Raw genomic sequence first — 13,528 nt, forward strand, 5'->3', positions numbered from 1 at the left:
TAAAGGTAAATTTTACATAATAACAGTGTACTGGTGCAGACAATCTGGGAAAAAAAGACCTGTCTGAGAACCTGGTATCTCTATAAGGAAATGCCACTGAAAGACACTATATATCTTAATAAACTTCCGTTATGAACACCTTTTTCCTGCTAGTTGATACACGTTACAAAAGTCCACAATATATAATACATATTGTTTGCACCTTTAAAAAAGAAGAAAAGCTAATGATAATAAGATTATTAAATGACCCATCTTTTGAAAGCGCTTTTGCTAATATATCCATAACAAAGTAAGACCAGCTGGATCATCAATAGAATCAGAGGAAAAAGCTATAGACTAATGAATCATCAGTGAAGCAAAAAGGCTTAAAAATCAACAGGTAATAAAACAGATCACAGGGTCACCATCGGATAACAAGCATTAAAAAAAATAACTGGACAGTCTAGAGGTTAGACCACTGACCATCGCTTCACTCTGTCAATGTGTCGGCTGGTTTGTTTGAGGGAAGGAGCTGTTTGTGTGGCAGACATAGGACTGATCACTGATCACATCTCAGACTGCCCCCAGCCATTACCTGGATCACCAATACACATTGTCACTTATTCAAGTGCAATTTACATGTTATTTTCTCCACGCTGAATTTTTTTTGTCAAAGTACCGGTACTTAAAGCTATTAAACAAAAATATAAAATGTTTCTACTTTTCTTAAACCCATTAGGTACAAAAAGTAAACCTTTAATAAAAATAAACATCAATTACTTACAAATTGTCTCCTGAGAGCCTTAGCTATGGGATTATTGTTATTTAAGGGCAATATACGAGTATGTATTTACAGACACCTTAGCAAGGTATGATGGTACAAATGAAGGTGAATAAGTCCTATGAATTCTCACACATGTTTTATAATGTGTCTGTATATAGTCTCAACCAACAAGCACAGAATTATGACAGTTCATTTGTCTTAGTCTCACAAAGTCATTAATACTAATTATTAAGCAAAATTATAACTCCGAATGAATCCAAAATTTTAACATAACTTTTTGCATGCAGATAATCTATATCAAATGGGTTTTCATCCTTAATCATACTGAAGTACACATAATACAATAAAATTAGAAGTGACTTTAAGGAAATATATGTATAAATAGTTCAGATAAAATAGCTTATTCTCTTTCTTCCAATAAAAGTAATTAACAAAATAAGAAATATTGTACAAATATGAATTTCTCACAAACCTAACGAGCACCATGAACATAATTCCCAGAGTAATGCACTGGTCTACTACACGTAATGATTATGAATTTGTCCTTGCACACTTAACATTACAGAGAATAACATAAACATGTCACCGCTACCATTTCCCAATGATTACGTGGTGAGAATTCACAGTCCACGGTCACAAAGGCGTTCCCCATCGAGACAGTCTCCAAACAATGACCACAACAATCTAGTGTTCCAAATTGCTTCATAATGACTTATACCAACTTGTAATAAACAAATCTGTTTATTGAATATGTACTAGCACATTTATACACCGAATTGCCTTAGTTGCTTATTTTCTCACAAGATTATGTTTTCCTGTATTTTTTACAGCATACATACTATACATGGCATATAAAATGTCCTTGGAGCAAGTGACAGTTAATTTGTACATTTATTTATAGTATCTAAAAATTTTTTTTCAGCATAACACAATTATAAGAAGATGGAGTAAACATAAAAATTCACCATAACATCAAATTAAGAAAAACTCAGATGAGTTATTGACTTTGTCCATCAGCTGCAAGACCCTACAATCTTTCTAAAAAAATTAAAATTTATATCTTATAAGTTTTGGAATGAGATAAACATGTAAAATTCTCAATTACTGGGTACATATTAATTCAATTATTTTTTGACATTTAAGGAGGCTGGGGGGTCAACAAATTAACCACAAATTAACCACCAGATTTAACTTAATTTTTTAGATATGATATCTTAAGCTGTCAACTATCATTTGGCAAAGAAAAATTGCAAAAATTTTAGTTTTAAAATTTGATCATTTTCTATATCTTCATATGGAGCTCTTCTTCTAAAGGAGATCAATATAGTCTAAAAATGGCCACAACCCCCCCAGCCTCTTTAAGTAACACATTCCTCTGCCATTTTTCTACATTTAAACTCTTTGTAAATTACTTGCACTATATTTAAGGTGTGCCAAAGAATTGCGGAAAGTGATGTCATTATAGTGTCGATAAACTACACTCAAGAGGTCCATGGGCCATTTCGCTCACCTGAGCACTTTGGTTAGAGAAAAGCTGAGAAATAATTAAGTATTGGAAAGTTTGTAATATACAAGTGGTCCCACCCTACTCCAGGAGGGGCAGGGGAGGGGGTCATGATCTGAACAAACTGAAATCTACACTACCTGAGGATGCTTCCATATAAATATGACTAATCATGTCTTTGCTGTTCTTGAGAAGAAGATTTTTAAAGAATTTTCCTACATATTCCTATGTCAAACTTCATTTGATCACCCACTGTGGCCCCACCCTACCCTGGGGGGTCATGATCTGAATGAAATGAATCTACACTACCTGAGGATACTTTCACATAAATATGACTTATCATGGTTTTGCTGTTCTTGAGAAGAAGATTTTTAAAGATTTTTGTATGTATTCCTGTATGTATATAAAACTTTGACCACCCATGTTGGCCCCACCCTAGCCCCGGGGGTCATCATTTGAACAAACTTAAATTTTCACTTTGTAATGAAGCTTTAACATATGTTTCATCTTCTCTGACCTAGTGGTCATTAAGAAGAAGATTTTTAAAAGATGCCATAAATTTTTCAATAATTCTTAATTATCTCCCCTTGAAAGAGGGTGTGACCCTTCATTTGAAAAAAAAAAAAAAAACTTAATTCCCCCATAACTTTTGTAAAAATAGGTCAGATATCACAAAGCTCAAACTTGCTCTATAAGTCATCAATATCAAGTAACATTCCAATAATCAGCTCATTGTCTACAAGCATAGCAAAAAAGCCCAGTGAATTATTAGAAATTTTCTTAGTACCATGAAACTCAAACTTCACCTCACTAAATCATGAATATCAAGTAACATGTTAAAGATTAACTCATTATATATGAGCATAGCATAAAAATGTCCAGACAACTAATTATAAAAGAATGGTGGAATGACAGACAGGAAGAGGAAACACTATATGCCCCGGCCATTTCATGGCAGAGGCATAAAAATCTAATCCACTTTACCCAAGGATACTCTGTATTCAGTTTGGTTGGAGTTACCCCTGCGAGAGTATCAAGAATAATTCTTGAACTTTTAAGAAAAGTTCATGAATTATATTCTTGAATCTGCTCATGAAATATTCATGAAGATCCTATGAAGTTAAAATTGGACACTCATGATTTCATGAATTTTATTCATGAAAACCAAGTTCAAGAATATTCAAGAATAGTGGGTTGTTCATGAATATACTTGCTACTCTTGAAATTCATGAACTTGCTTGAAGAATTCATGAAATCATTATAAGTGTCCAATTTTAGCTTCATTAGATCTTTCATGAACATTTCAAGAACTTTTTAAGAATATTATTCTTGAATTACATAATTTGACAGAAGGCTAAATTGGCAAAACCACTGCGAGTACCCTCAAAATACATGTACATAAACATTCTATTCAAAATTTGATAATATATAAATAATGACTACAATATTCTAAACTAAATGCTATGTATTAATTCACTGAATTTATAAATGTATACAGCTTTTAGCCAACACACTCTTAAACAATAACATGTACAGCCTGGATCAGTTTCAGAATTTTAAACAACGCTTGTGTTCTTCTTTTGGCATGTTCAAGGAAGTCAGATGCCTGTAGTGCATTTGTTATCCCTGTCAACTTTGCTTCTTGACATTCCAAAAATGAATTTTTCTCTATGGGTGTCTGCTGGATCACTCACTAATTTCCAAAATTGAAATCCATCCTTTAAATAATGAAGTTTTTTTTTTCTAGCTCTTTTACAATAGGCCTTGTTTTTCATTTCACTCTACCTGAAAATACATGTACATGTATATAAATAATATGCCAAATAGAAATAAATATTACAGGGAACAGGATACTTTTAAATAATATGGGAATTGTGGTGATGCTGCAACTGGAGGCCAGAAAAAATATAGGAATTACCTGTCTTTTATACAGAAGACTTGGTCTTTAATTTATCAAGAGTCAGGAATCCTCAGAGACGAGTCAAATTCAATTTGTTCTAATCTGGAAAGAAAATTTAAAAATGATTTTAGTTTCAATTTAGAATCAAGTTTCCTTTTTTTCTTCAAATTGAGCTAGTCCATGGGCACACAGGGGTATGTAATATGCCCCCCCCCCCATTCCATTTTTTATTATAAAATTAAAAACAAAATATTCTGAGACCAACACACACAAGTTTTTTTTTTAATTTAAAATATATTTCATTAAATTCATTTCATTTAACAATAACTTAAATTATATTTCTCTCCGAGTTATTTTTTTTAAATCACGTTTGTTTAGCATGCATGCATTGATGCAACAAGTGTGCTAATCAACAAATTTGGAACCAAAATAATTAAAGAATTATGTTCTTACCACATGCTTTCTGTATTGCAGTCCTTCCTTTCAATGAATATAATAGTTAACACTCCATTAAAAAAATGTTGACAGAATCTAGATCTATCGACAATCTTCTGACAATGCAATGCACATCTTCCTTCCTTTCAATCTATTGAAAATTGGCGCTCGCGTAACTGCTTAACTAATCAGTAATGATGTTATAAATCAACTACCAGAAGCGTCCAATCAAACGACGTTTTATAAAAACTATTGAGGTTGCGATTCAAATTAATAGGCAGCCAATGTATTCTTGTTTGGGGTACCTTGATAAAAAATGATAAACAAATAGGCCTAGTTAATCGTGGACTGGTACTATTAAATAAAGTTTTACCTTTTTTCACTTTATTTATGCCAACGTTTCTACAAACTTTAAAAAATCTTTGAATAAAAAGGGTGTGAAAAATTATTGATACGAATTGCCTCGCCACCCGCTGAAAAGATGGCGGCTTTTTTCGGTGGGCGATAGAAGTTTGTAAACTTCCGAATTTACAATATAGACTGCATTGGAGGTTATATTTTGAATTTACACCATGCAAACAACATCCACAGAAAGATCAGCACTGTTCCGCCTGCATTCATCAGCTCACAACATGGGTAAGTTTTCATCTGTTTTATACATGTTACAATCGGGGGATGGATATCGTGTGCACAACCTGCAAGGTTGTTGTTTCATATGTTCTTAAATTAATTATATTTTTATGGACCTATTTATTGTTTGGTTTGTGCGAATTTCAAAATGAGATTGGCAAGGCATTTGCTTTTTTCTCAAGAATGAAACAAGAGGGAAATAAAAGACGATTTAAAATTATATAATACAGTGTTGTTAGTTGACAGAGTTTGACACAATCCGTGTCCTCACAGATTACTTAGCAGGCTAAAAGTACCGATATTATGTGGAAATATTTTTGTAAAGTATTTAAACTTAATATTTTTTAATTATCTAGCTTATTGAATTCAGGAAAAACGATTGTGTTTCTATTTATACATCAAAATTATTCACATAAATTGAAACTTAAGTCATCACAGGCATACTAGACGTATAGATTACCTCTTTGAAACTATGCAGATAGATGCTGAATGTTTTGTTAGTTTTTTGTTTTTGTTTTGTTTTTGTTTTTTTGTCAATGTCTATTCATTTAAAATATAACTTTCATTAAGAGCGTACAATTTTTACAGGTCTAACAAAGAAACAACTAGAACTGAAATATCCCAAAAGACTGAAGAATCAGCGGCAAGAATCAGCTATATGTTTATCAGTGAAGGAGAATTGACAGGAGTATGATTCTTATGGAACCAAGTTGTTTTGGATCTTCTCATGCAAGCGCACAATCTCAGACATCATAGACAAGACTAATATGATATCTTTTCAGATGATCAGCAACATGTTTATTAACCTCACAATTTTTATTTTCTACTTTAAGATGTTACCTTATAAAAAATAAATATATATGTTGTAAATTTTAGAACCATTTATGCCCATGAACAAAAATGTTACAATAGGCATGAACGCTTTTTTTTAAATAATAAATTATAAGTTTTAGGGATCAAATAGTATTTTTTTTAACATACTGGACTGTGAGTGATGGTTATCATTACTTGAAAACATTTATGATTCATGTATTTCTTAAATGGACATGAGAAAATACAATTCATGTTAATGTGTATATACCACAATTGTATACATATTTAGCTTTTCTGTCTAGTTAGTCTTTCCATTTCAACATTGAACAGTATTGTAATACATGTATTGTTAAGCATTTACCAATGGAGAACACTCAGTTATTTAAAATTGTACTTAAAATTCAATATCAATAAATTTGAATCATTAAAGAATTTAAATTGTATTGAGTCATGAATATTCATGAATAATCATGAAACTTGTGTAAGTTGTGTTGCTGTGTAAATTGTTGAAGATTTCAAATTTCATAAAGGTTCATCATTGTTCATGAAGTATACATTTTTTTCAGTATGAATGTATTCATGAATTAAATTCATGAACTACTTTTATGAAACTGTTATGAATCTTTTATGAGCATTCATGAACAATGATGAACAACTCATAAAAGTTCTTTAAGTCATGAATATCATCTCGCAGGGGTACTCAATTGTAGACCTCAAAATGTTAGAAGATAACAGATGGACAGATGGATGAACTTTAAGTAATACAGACAGATTGACAAAAGACAAACTTAGATCAGAAAAGCTTACTAAAGCTGTTGGCTCAAGTGAGCCAAAAATGATTGAAACAACATGATCAATGGATTCAACGTCACAATCATCCAGTCATGCTACATCATGCCATTAGTGAATTTTATAGAATCAATCAGTGGTACTTACAATGAACCCATAATATGATTTATGTTAGAAAATCATTCAATGCTAAATCATGTAAATAGTATAAAATAAGTCACAGTGATGTTTTTACCTGATCATGACAAACCAAGACAGGCTGAACCTTAAAAGGAGAAAAAGTAGTGACAACTAAGTGATGATGATGATGATGATCGTCTTTTCAACATAACCTTTTATAACTATCTAGCAAAGATGAAGCAAAGTTTAATGAATTCAGATTTCAATTTGCTCATAGCTATTCTCCTAAGTCACAAAATTTAAGGTATGAAATCTCACAAGATTTATTAAGTGATAATAGATTGAAGACTTTTGACATCTAATTTAATGACTAATATCCCCCATTTCTCCATTTTTAACAGAATTTATGTATTAAAAGAAGTAGGAGGCACATTCTTATCATTGTTTCAGTTAAGCATATCCCAAGTCACAAATAATCCACCAGGTATGTAAATATACCTGTATGTCCCTCCCACACAACAGGTAAGTGAGGTAATGCAAAATGAACAATCACTAATGACAGGGAAATAATTGTTTTACAGATCTGTCAACCTATGGGTGAGAGAGAATAGGGACAGGACAACAGAAACATTACTTGGTGTCAAAAGGTCACAGTTGGCCAATGAAAAGACTCCATTACAGTAACATGATTAATATGTGTAATATCATATTGTAAAGTGCAGATAATTTGAAAGTTATTACTACTCAGGTTTTACTCTCATCTGAGTGTGTTTGTCTTGTTTATTTCACTGTGTCTCGTGGTTAGAAGAGCAATTTAATACTTGTGTACCCTGTGTCCTTGGCCTTGCCAAAAAAAACCTTGGTACTGGGTCAGGGAAATTTATGATCAAAATTAAGCTACCTTTGTATTAGATACAAGCCTCTGACGTTCCCTCAGTTACAAAGTGAAGTCTAGACAAGAATTTACTCCTCTTATTCCTGTCAAAGAAGTTATTTAAAAAGTCGTAACTTAAAGAGGAGCATTGTTAATTTGGATGCCAATAATACAGATTGAAATTTCACCTTCCAGACAAACATTCTGGAGAACAGAATTAATATTTAAATCTACCAATTGTTACATAGTAATCCAGACACTTCTCTGATCAAGACAATTACTCGATCAGGAACAAGCGACCAGACAAATGAGGCTCCACTGTACACTTACCTCTTTATCATGTAATTCCTTGTTAAGATTGACCTATCATTTAAAACGCTTTAATACTAAAGTTGTACATTTGTAAAACAATACCGTGGTAATAGCTTTGCTTCTTTATTTTTTACCTTTGACCAGTGCACCCTCTGACCTCTGATTATGACCTCAATTTCACACAATAATTTAACCTAATTGCCCTTTAACATGGCAAAGATTTTTATTTCCATTCCAGTTAGCAGGAATATCCTATTCATAACATCTGTAGAAAACTTTATTTAGAGTATAAATCAGCATTGCGTGATTTCAATTTTTGTAAAACTGTGGAGAATCATAGAATGTTGGTAAATAAGAAACATCTGTACAAAAAGTATGAGTATAGGCTTAAAAGACAATACAAACGCTATGAAGGTAATATGTTAGATTTTTTAAAGAAATACAATCCCAAACAATTTTTTAGATATTTTTCCAAATGCAAAACTAAAAACAGTGCAAGTGATATAACGCTAGATCAGTTTTTTGATCATTTTAAAAACTTGAACAACTATGAGAATGACATAAACACATGAAATGAAAATGTCGAGTCTGATGTAAACGATGCTATTTTTGAGGAATTAGAAGTAGAAATTTCCGAAAATGAAATTATAAAAGCAATTGGTAAACTAAAACAAAATAAGAGCTGTGGTGAGGACCTTATCCTTAACGAGTTACTGATAGAATGTAAAAATTCATTATTACCCATCATAACAAAACTGTTCAACTCAATATTTAATTCAGGGTTTTTTCCTAGTGAATGGTCTAAGGGTTGTATAATACCAGTTTTTAAAAAGGGTGATCGTAATGATGCAAATAATTATAGAGGCATTACTTTAATTAGTTGTTTAGGTAAGCTATTCACTTCCATTTTAAATGCTAGGCTGCTAGAATGGGATAGTTTGAATAATGTCATTACAGACGCGCAGTTTGGATTTAAACCTGGAAATAGTACGTTTGATGCAATATTTGTACTACAAACATTAGTTAATAAATTTTTGCAGAAAAAGGGTGGCCGACTATATTGCTGTTTTATAGATTATCGAAAAGCATTTGATCTAATTGATAGAGCTAAAATGTGGTGTAAATTAGTTAAACAAGGTATAACAGGCAAAATGTTCAATATTATTAAATCATTATATGCTAGTGTGAAATCATGTGTGAAGTTCAATGGTATGCTGTCGGAGTATTTTGAAAATAATGTGGGCTTACTGCAGGGGGAGGTTTTATCACCTCTATTGTTTTCATTATATGTTAATGATTGTGAGATGCATTTTTTAGAAAACAATTGTCCTTATGTTGAACTGCAGTTAATTTCCATTTTTCTATTGATGTATGCAGATGATATGGTACTTATTGCAGACTCTCCAATGTCACTTCAAACATTATTGAATGAATTAAGTACTTATAATAAGAAATAGGGTCTTGAAGTTAATACAGATAAAACCAAAATTTTAGTTTTTAGAAATGGTAGAAGTTTACGAAATGAAGAAAAATGGGTTTACAATGGAAAAGAACTTGAAATAGTAGATAGATTCAGTTATTTAGGAATGTGTTTCAATTATAATGGTAAATTTAATATAACTCAAAAGCACGTAGCGGAACAGGGAAGAAAAGCATTTTATGCGTTGAACAAAAAATTCTGCAACTTTGATTTTAATGTCGAAACTCAAATATCACTTTTTGAAATGTATGTATGTAGTATTCTTAATTATGGAGCAGAGGTGTGGGGATTTCATAAAGCTCCAGATGTAGAAAAAATACAAAGTCTCTTTTGTAAAAAGTTACTTCGTTTAAAAAAAAGTGCCTGTAACAATCTTGTGTATTTCGAACTTGGAAGAATGCCTATGAGGGAATCTAGAAAATTGAAAATTATAAAATATTTTTTGAAACTAAAGAGGACACAAAATATTCTACTAAAATCATGCTTGGAAGAAAGATTAAGGAATAATGATAGTTGGATCAGAGATATTCAAAATGAACTTAATAAACTGGGACTTGGCTATATATTTGATGCAGATTTCAATGATAATACTTACATGTTAGTAAAACAAAGATTCCATGAGGTGAATAACCATACTATGATTTCTAATATTTGTAGCAATGCCCGTAGCCCGCTATACCAACATTTGGTTGATAATTTTGGTATACAATATTACTTGCTTAAACCTATTAATTATATGTACAAAATACAAATTGCTAGAATTAGATTATCTGCACATAATCTAAATGTTGAAACTGGTAGATATGTTAATGAAATTAGAAAAAACAGATTATGTAAAATGTGCTCTTTGAATGTTATCGAAGACGAATTTCATTTTATTTTACAATGTCCTTTTTATCATGACCTTAGATCTAAGTATTTGAAAAAGTATTATTATAAGAAATCCAGTGTTTGGAAATTAATTCAACTTCTAAGTGTACAAAATATAAAGGAACTTTGTAACCTTGGAAAATATTTATATCAAACTTCCACTAGAAGAATGAAACATTTGTAAATTTTTAAGTATTTTATAATTACAGTTGCCTGTTAGAAAACACGTCCTACATAGCTCACTTGCTATTTATTGATTATGCTCTGCACTCTCATAATGTTGTTATATTTTACAATATTGTATATATGTTTAGTTATTAATATATGTAATCTGATGTGTCGTATGACGCAAAGAAATAAAGAACTTGAACTTGAAAAAAAAAACATCAAAGGTTAGAGCTGGTAACAACAACAAGAGAGACAGGCTAAAAACAATACGCTTCCTGTCAAAAAACACAAAAATGGGCAATAAAATAAGCTTACCTAAGTCTTAATGCACCTGATGTAAGCCAAGATCTACAGTATGTATATCAATAGATTGTAAACAATTCACATGGTGACCGTCAGAAACATGCTTGTGACATAACTTGTCACAAAATTTACAGCACACTTTCACATATAGCTGCTGTCAATTTGGAATATTTAATTAGCTGCACATTTCTCCAGGGCATTAGTTTTATGAAGGTATAACACTCCCAGTATAACAATAGTGAATTAATGCAAGATTGATATGATGAACAGTTACTATTAAAAAAAAATATGATTTTACTATTAAAAACTTAAAAATAGTACTGAGTAAAATTACTAAAAGAAAAAAATCAATTTAAAACCCTCACTGTGACTGAACACTACAATTTACCAAACAAGCAAAGAGCTGCCTGGAGACACAAGTAAATATATAGAATTCAATTATAATTGCGCACTTATGGCATATTCTGCATGCAAGCTTAAAACAATTTGCAGAGTATCAGTCTAAACAATCCTTACTCTAGCTAACTGTTCATAATAATTAATTATTTGAATTAAAATGAAACCATTTGCTATTTATTTAAACCATTCATAGATGCATAAAGACACAACTCAAGTTTTGAACCCTATCTTTACTTTTCTTGGTTTATCATTTATTGAAATATGATTATTGCACATAATTTAATGGCAATTTGTTCCATTTAATCACTTAATTAAATCTGTGTAAAGTTAACATGTGTAACTAAATATGAAAAGTAACATGCTTTTTTACCTGCAGGAAAATAAGTTTTGATAAATGAAATGAAAAAAAAATTTAACCACATTGCCATGCTTCAGTATAAATGATTTACCGTACAATCAGATACCTTTTAAACCTTCACAGATGACAATTGTGTGTTGAAAATAATCACACATCCAAGACGAAAAATTCTGACCTATTAGCTGAGCCCAGTAAATTTCCAATATAAAGACAAAAGCATAGAATTACCACATATATATACAGAGGTTATATATATATACTGCTGTTGAATTGGGTATCATGTAGATTCTGCTACTTATCACCATTATACGAAAGTATTTACACCCCATCAGACCTTATTTCCCACTATGTGTGCATCACACCAAGTCTTAACTGCAGGGAGACTCAGGAATGGTGATAAACCACCAACACTGTTATCTATTGGGGCATATTGCAATTAACTACTCATTAATTTGTCTCCTAATTTAGATTTTTATGTGGACAAGATTAGGCTTTTAAAGGATAATTGACTCTCTTGCGTTTGGAAGCTTAGTTTCATGTTTACAAGGAAAATTAATTTAAAATCAATATTTTCATTATACACTAGCTATTTTGGTAATTTACTTGACACAAACTTTATTCATATAACAGCTGTATAAGAAGTTAAAACCTGTGACCCATTTTCCTTGACTTCTTTGTAATCAATCTAAACTGTGAAACAATATACAAAATGCTTACTATAAAAATCACTTAATTTCATGGGGTCCAATTTTCATGGTTTGAGGGTAAAATATTGGTTCATGTAGTCAAGATTTGATTTCATGGTTCAAGAAATGTTGAGTCCTTATATATTTAAAATATTACATTTGAAGGACAAGAATTTGTGGGTCTCCTCATATCACTAAAACAACAAATATTAACCCCCCCCCCTCCCCCTGAAAATTAGTGATGTCACAATTAATATACTACAAAATGTGTAATAAGCACCTGTTCCATCTAAGATACGTAGAGCTGCCATGATGTTAGTATAGTAGTAAAATGTATATAAAATCTACTGACAGTGTATATGATTATACTACCATACTAAAATACTGGATAAATAGAAAAAAAATCATTTATAATTATATGTATAATGACAGTGTATATGTATTTACTTAAATGGATAAATGGAAAACATGTAATTTTCAATGCAAGTACATGTATTAATTCTTGAGTAATTGGTAAAATAAGGCAAATAGGGAACTGGAAAAACTTCCCTACCCATAACCCAAATCTCTAATATAGTAATTGCACCCCCCCCCCCCCCCCCAAAAAAAATTAACCTGTACATTATAGCCTGACAAAATTAAAATTACTATACGTCAATACATTATCTAGACAAATTTTGTAACATGCAATTTATGAACTGACAGAAACAGGCAACACCAAAATTAGAAGTAAATAAATGTCCTGATTACTTGACATAGATCTATCATTTATTATTTTTCCACTCACCCGCCCTTCTTCCTGTGATCCGATCTCCTACTTATGGCAGGTCACTCGTCAAACATCAGTTATACATAGGTGATCACTTCCTAATGATTGCAGCCTTTGTTAAGGGTCTCCACTTCTCAGTACTTGAATTCACTTTATTCCATTACACTTAATTACTTCACTTCCTCAACACTTCAGATAAACATCCCCACGACACATTTCCTCCCCCATTTCTTAAATGAAGATACATACAATGCAATCTGCCCCCCCCCCCCCCCCCCCCCCCCCCCGACAAAAAAAAATTAACCTGATTACAATTTACTATAATTTATATCAGTGGCCAGAAATATTTTTGAAG

At 31.5% G+C, this 13,528-nt stretch overlaps 1 protein-coding gene across 1 annotated transcript in view; it reads right to left on the reverse strand.

The window, feature by feature from the left end:
* LOC133171814 (apoptosis-inducing factor 3-like) overlaps nucleotides 1–13,336 on the reverse strand; it is a 37,098-nt gene extending 23,762 nt beyond the window's left edge. The window contains exon 1 of the mRNA XM_061306614.1: nucleotides 13,192–13,336. The gene's annotated coding sequence lies outside the window, so the exon portion shown is untranslated. The remainder of the gene's footprint in view (nucleotides 1–13,191) is intronic.
* Nucleotides 13,337–13,528: the final 192 nt, after the last annotated feature.

Source organism: Saccostrea echinata, unplaced genomic scaffold (assembly GCF_033153115.1).
Source record: "Saccostrea echinata isolate AGI-Se365-2 ecotype Australia unplaced genomic scaffold, CSIRO_AGI_Sech_v1 ptg000054l, whole genome shotgun sequence".
NCBI lineage: Eukaryota > Metazoa > Mollusca > Bivalvia > Ostreida > Ostreidae > Saccostrea > Saccostrea echinata.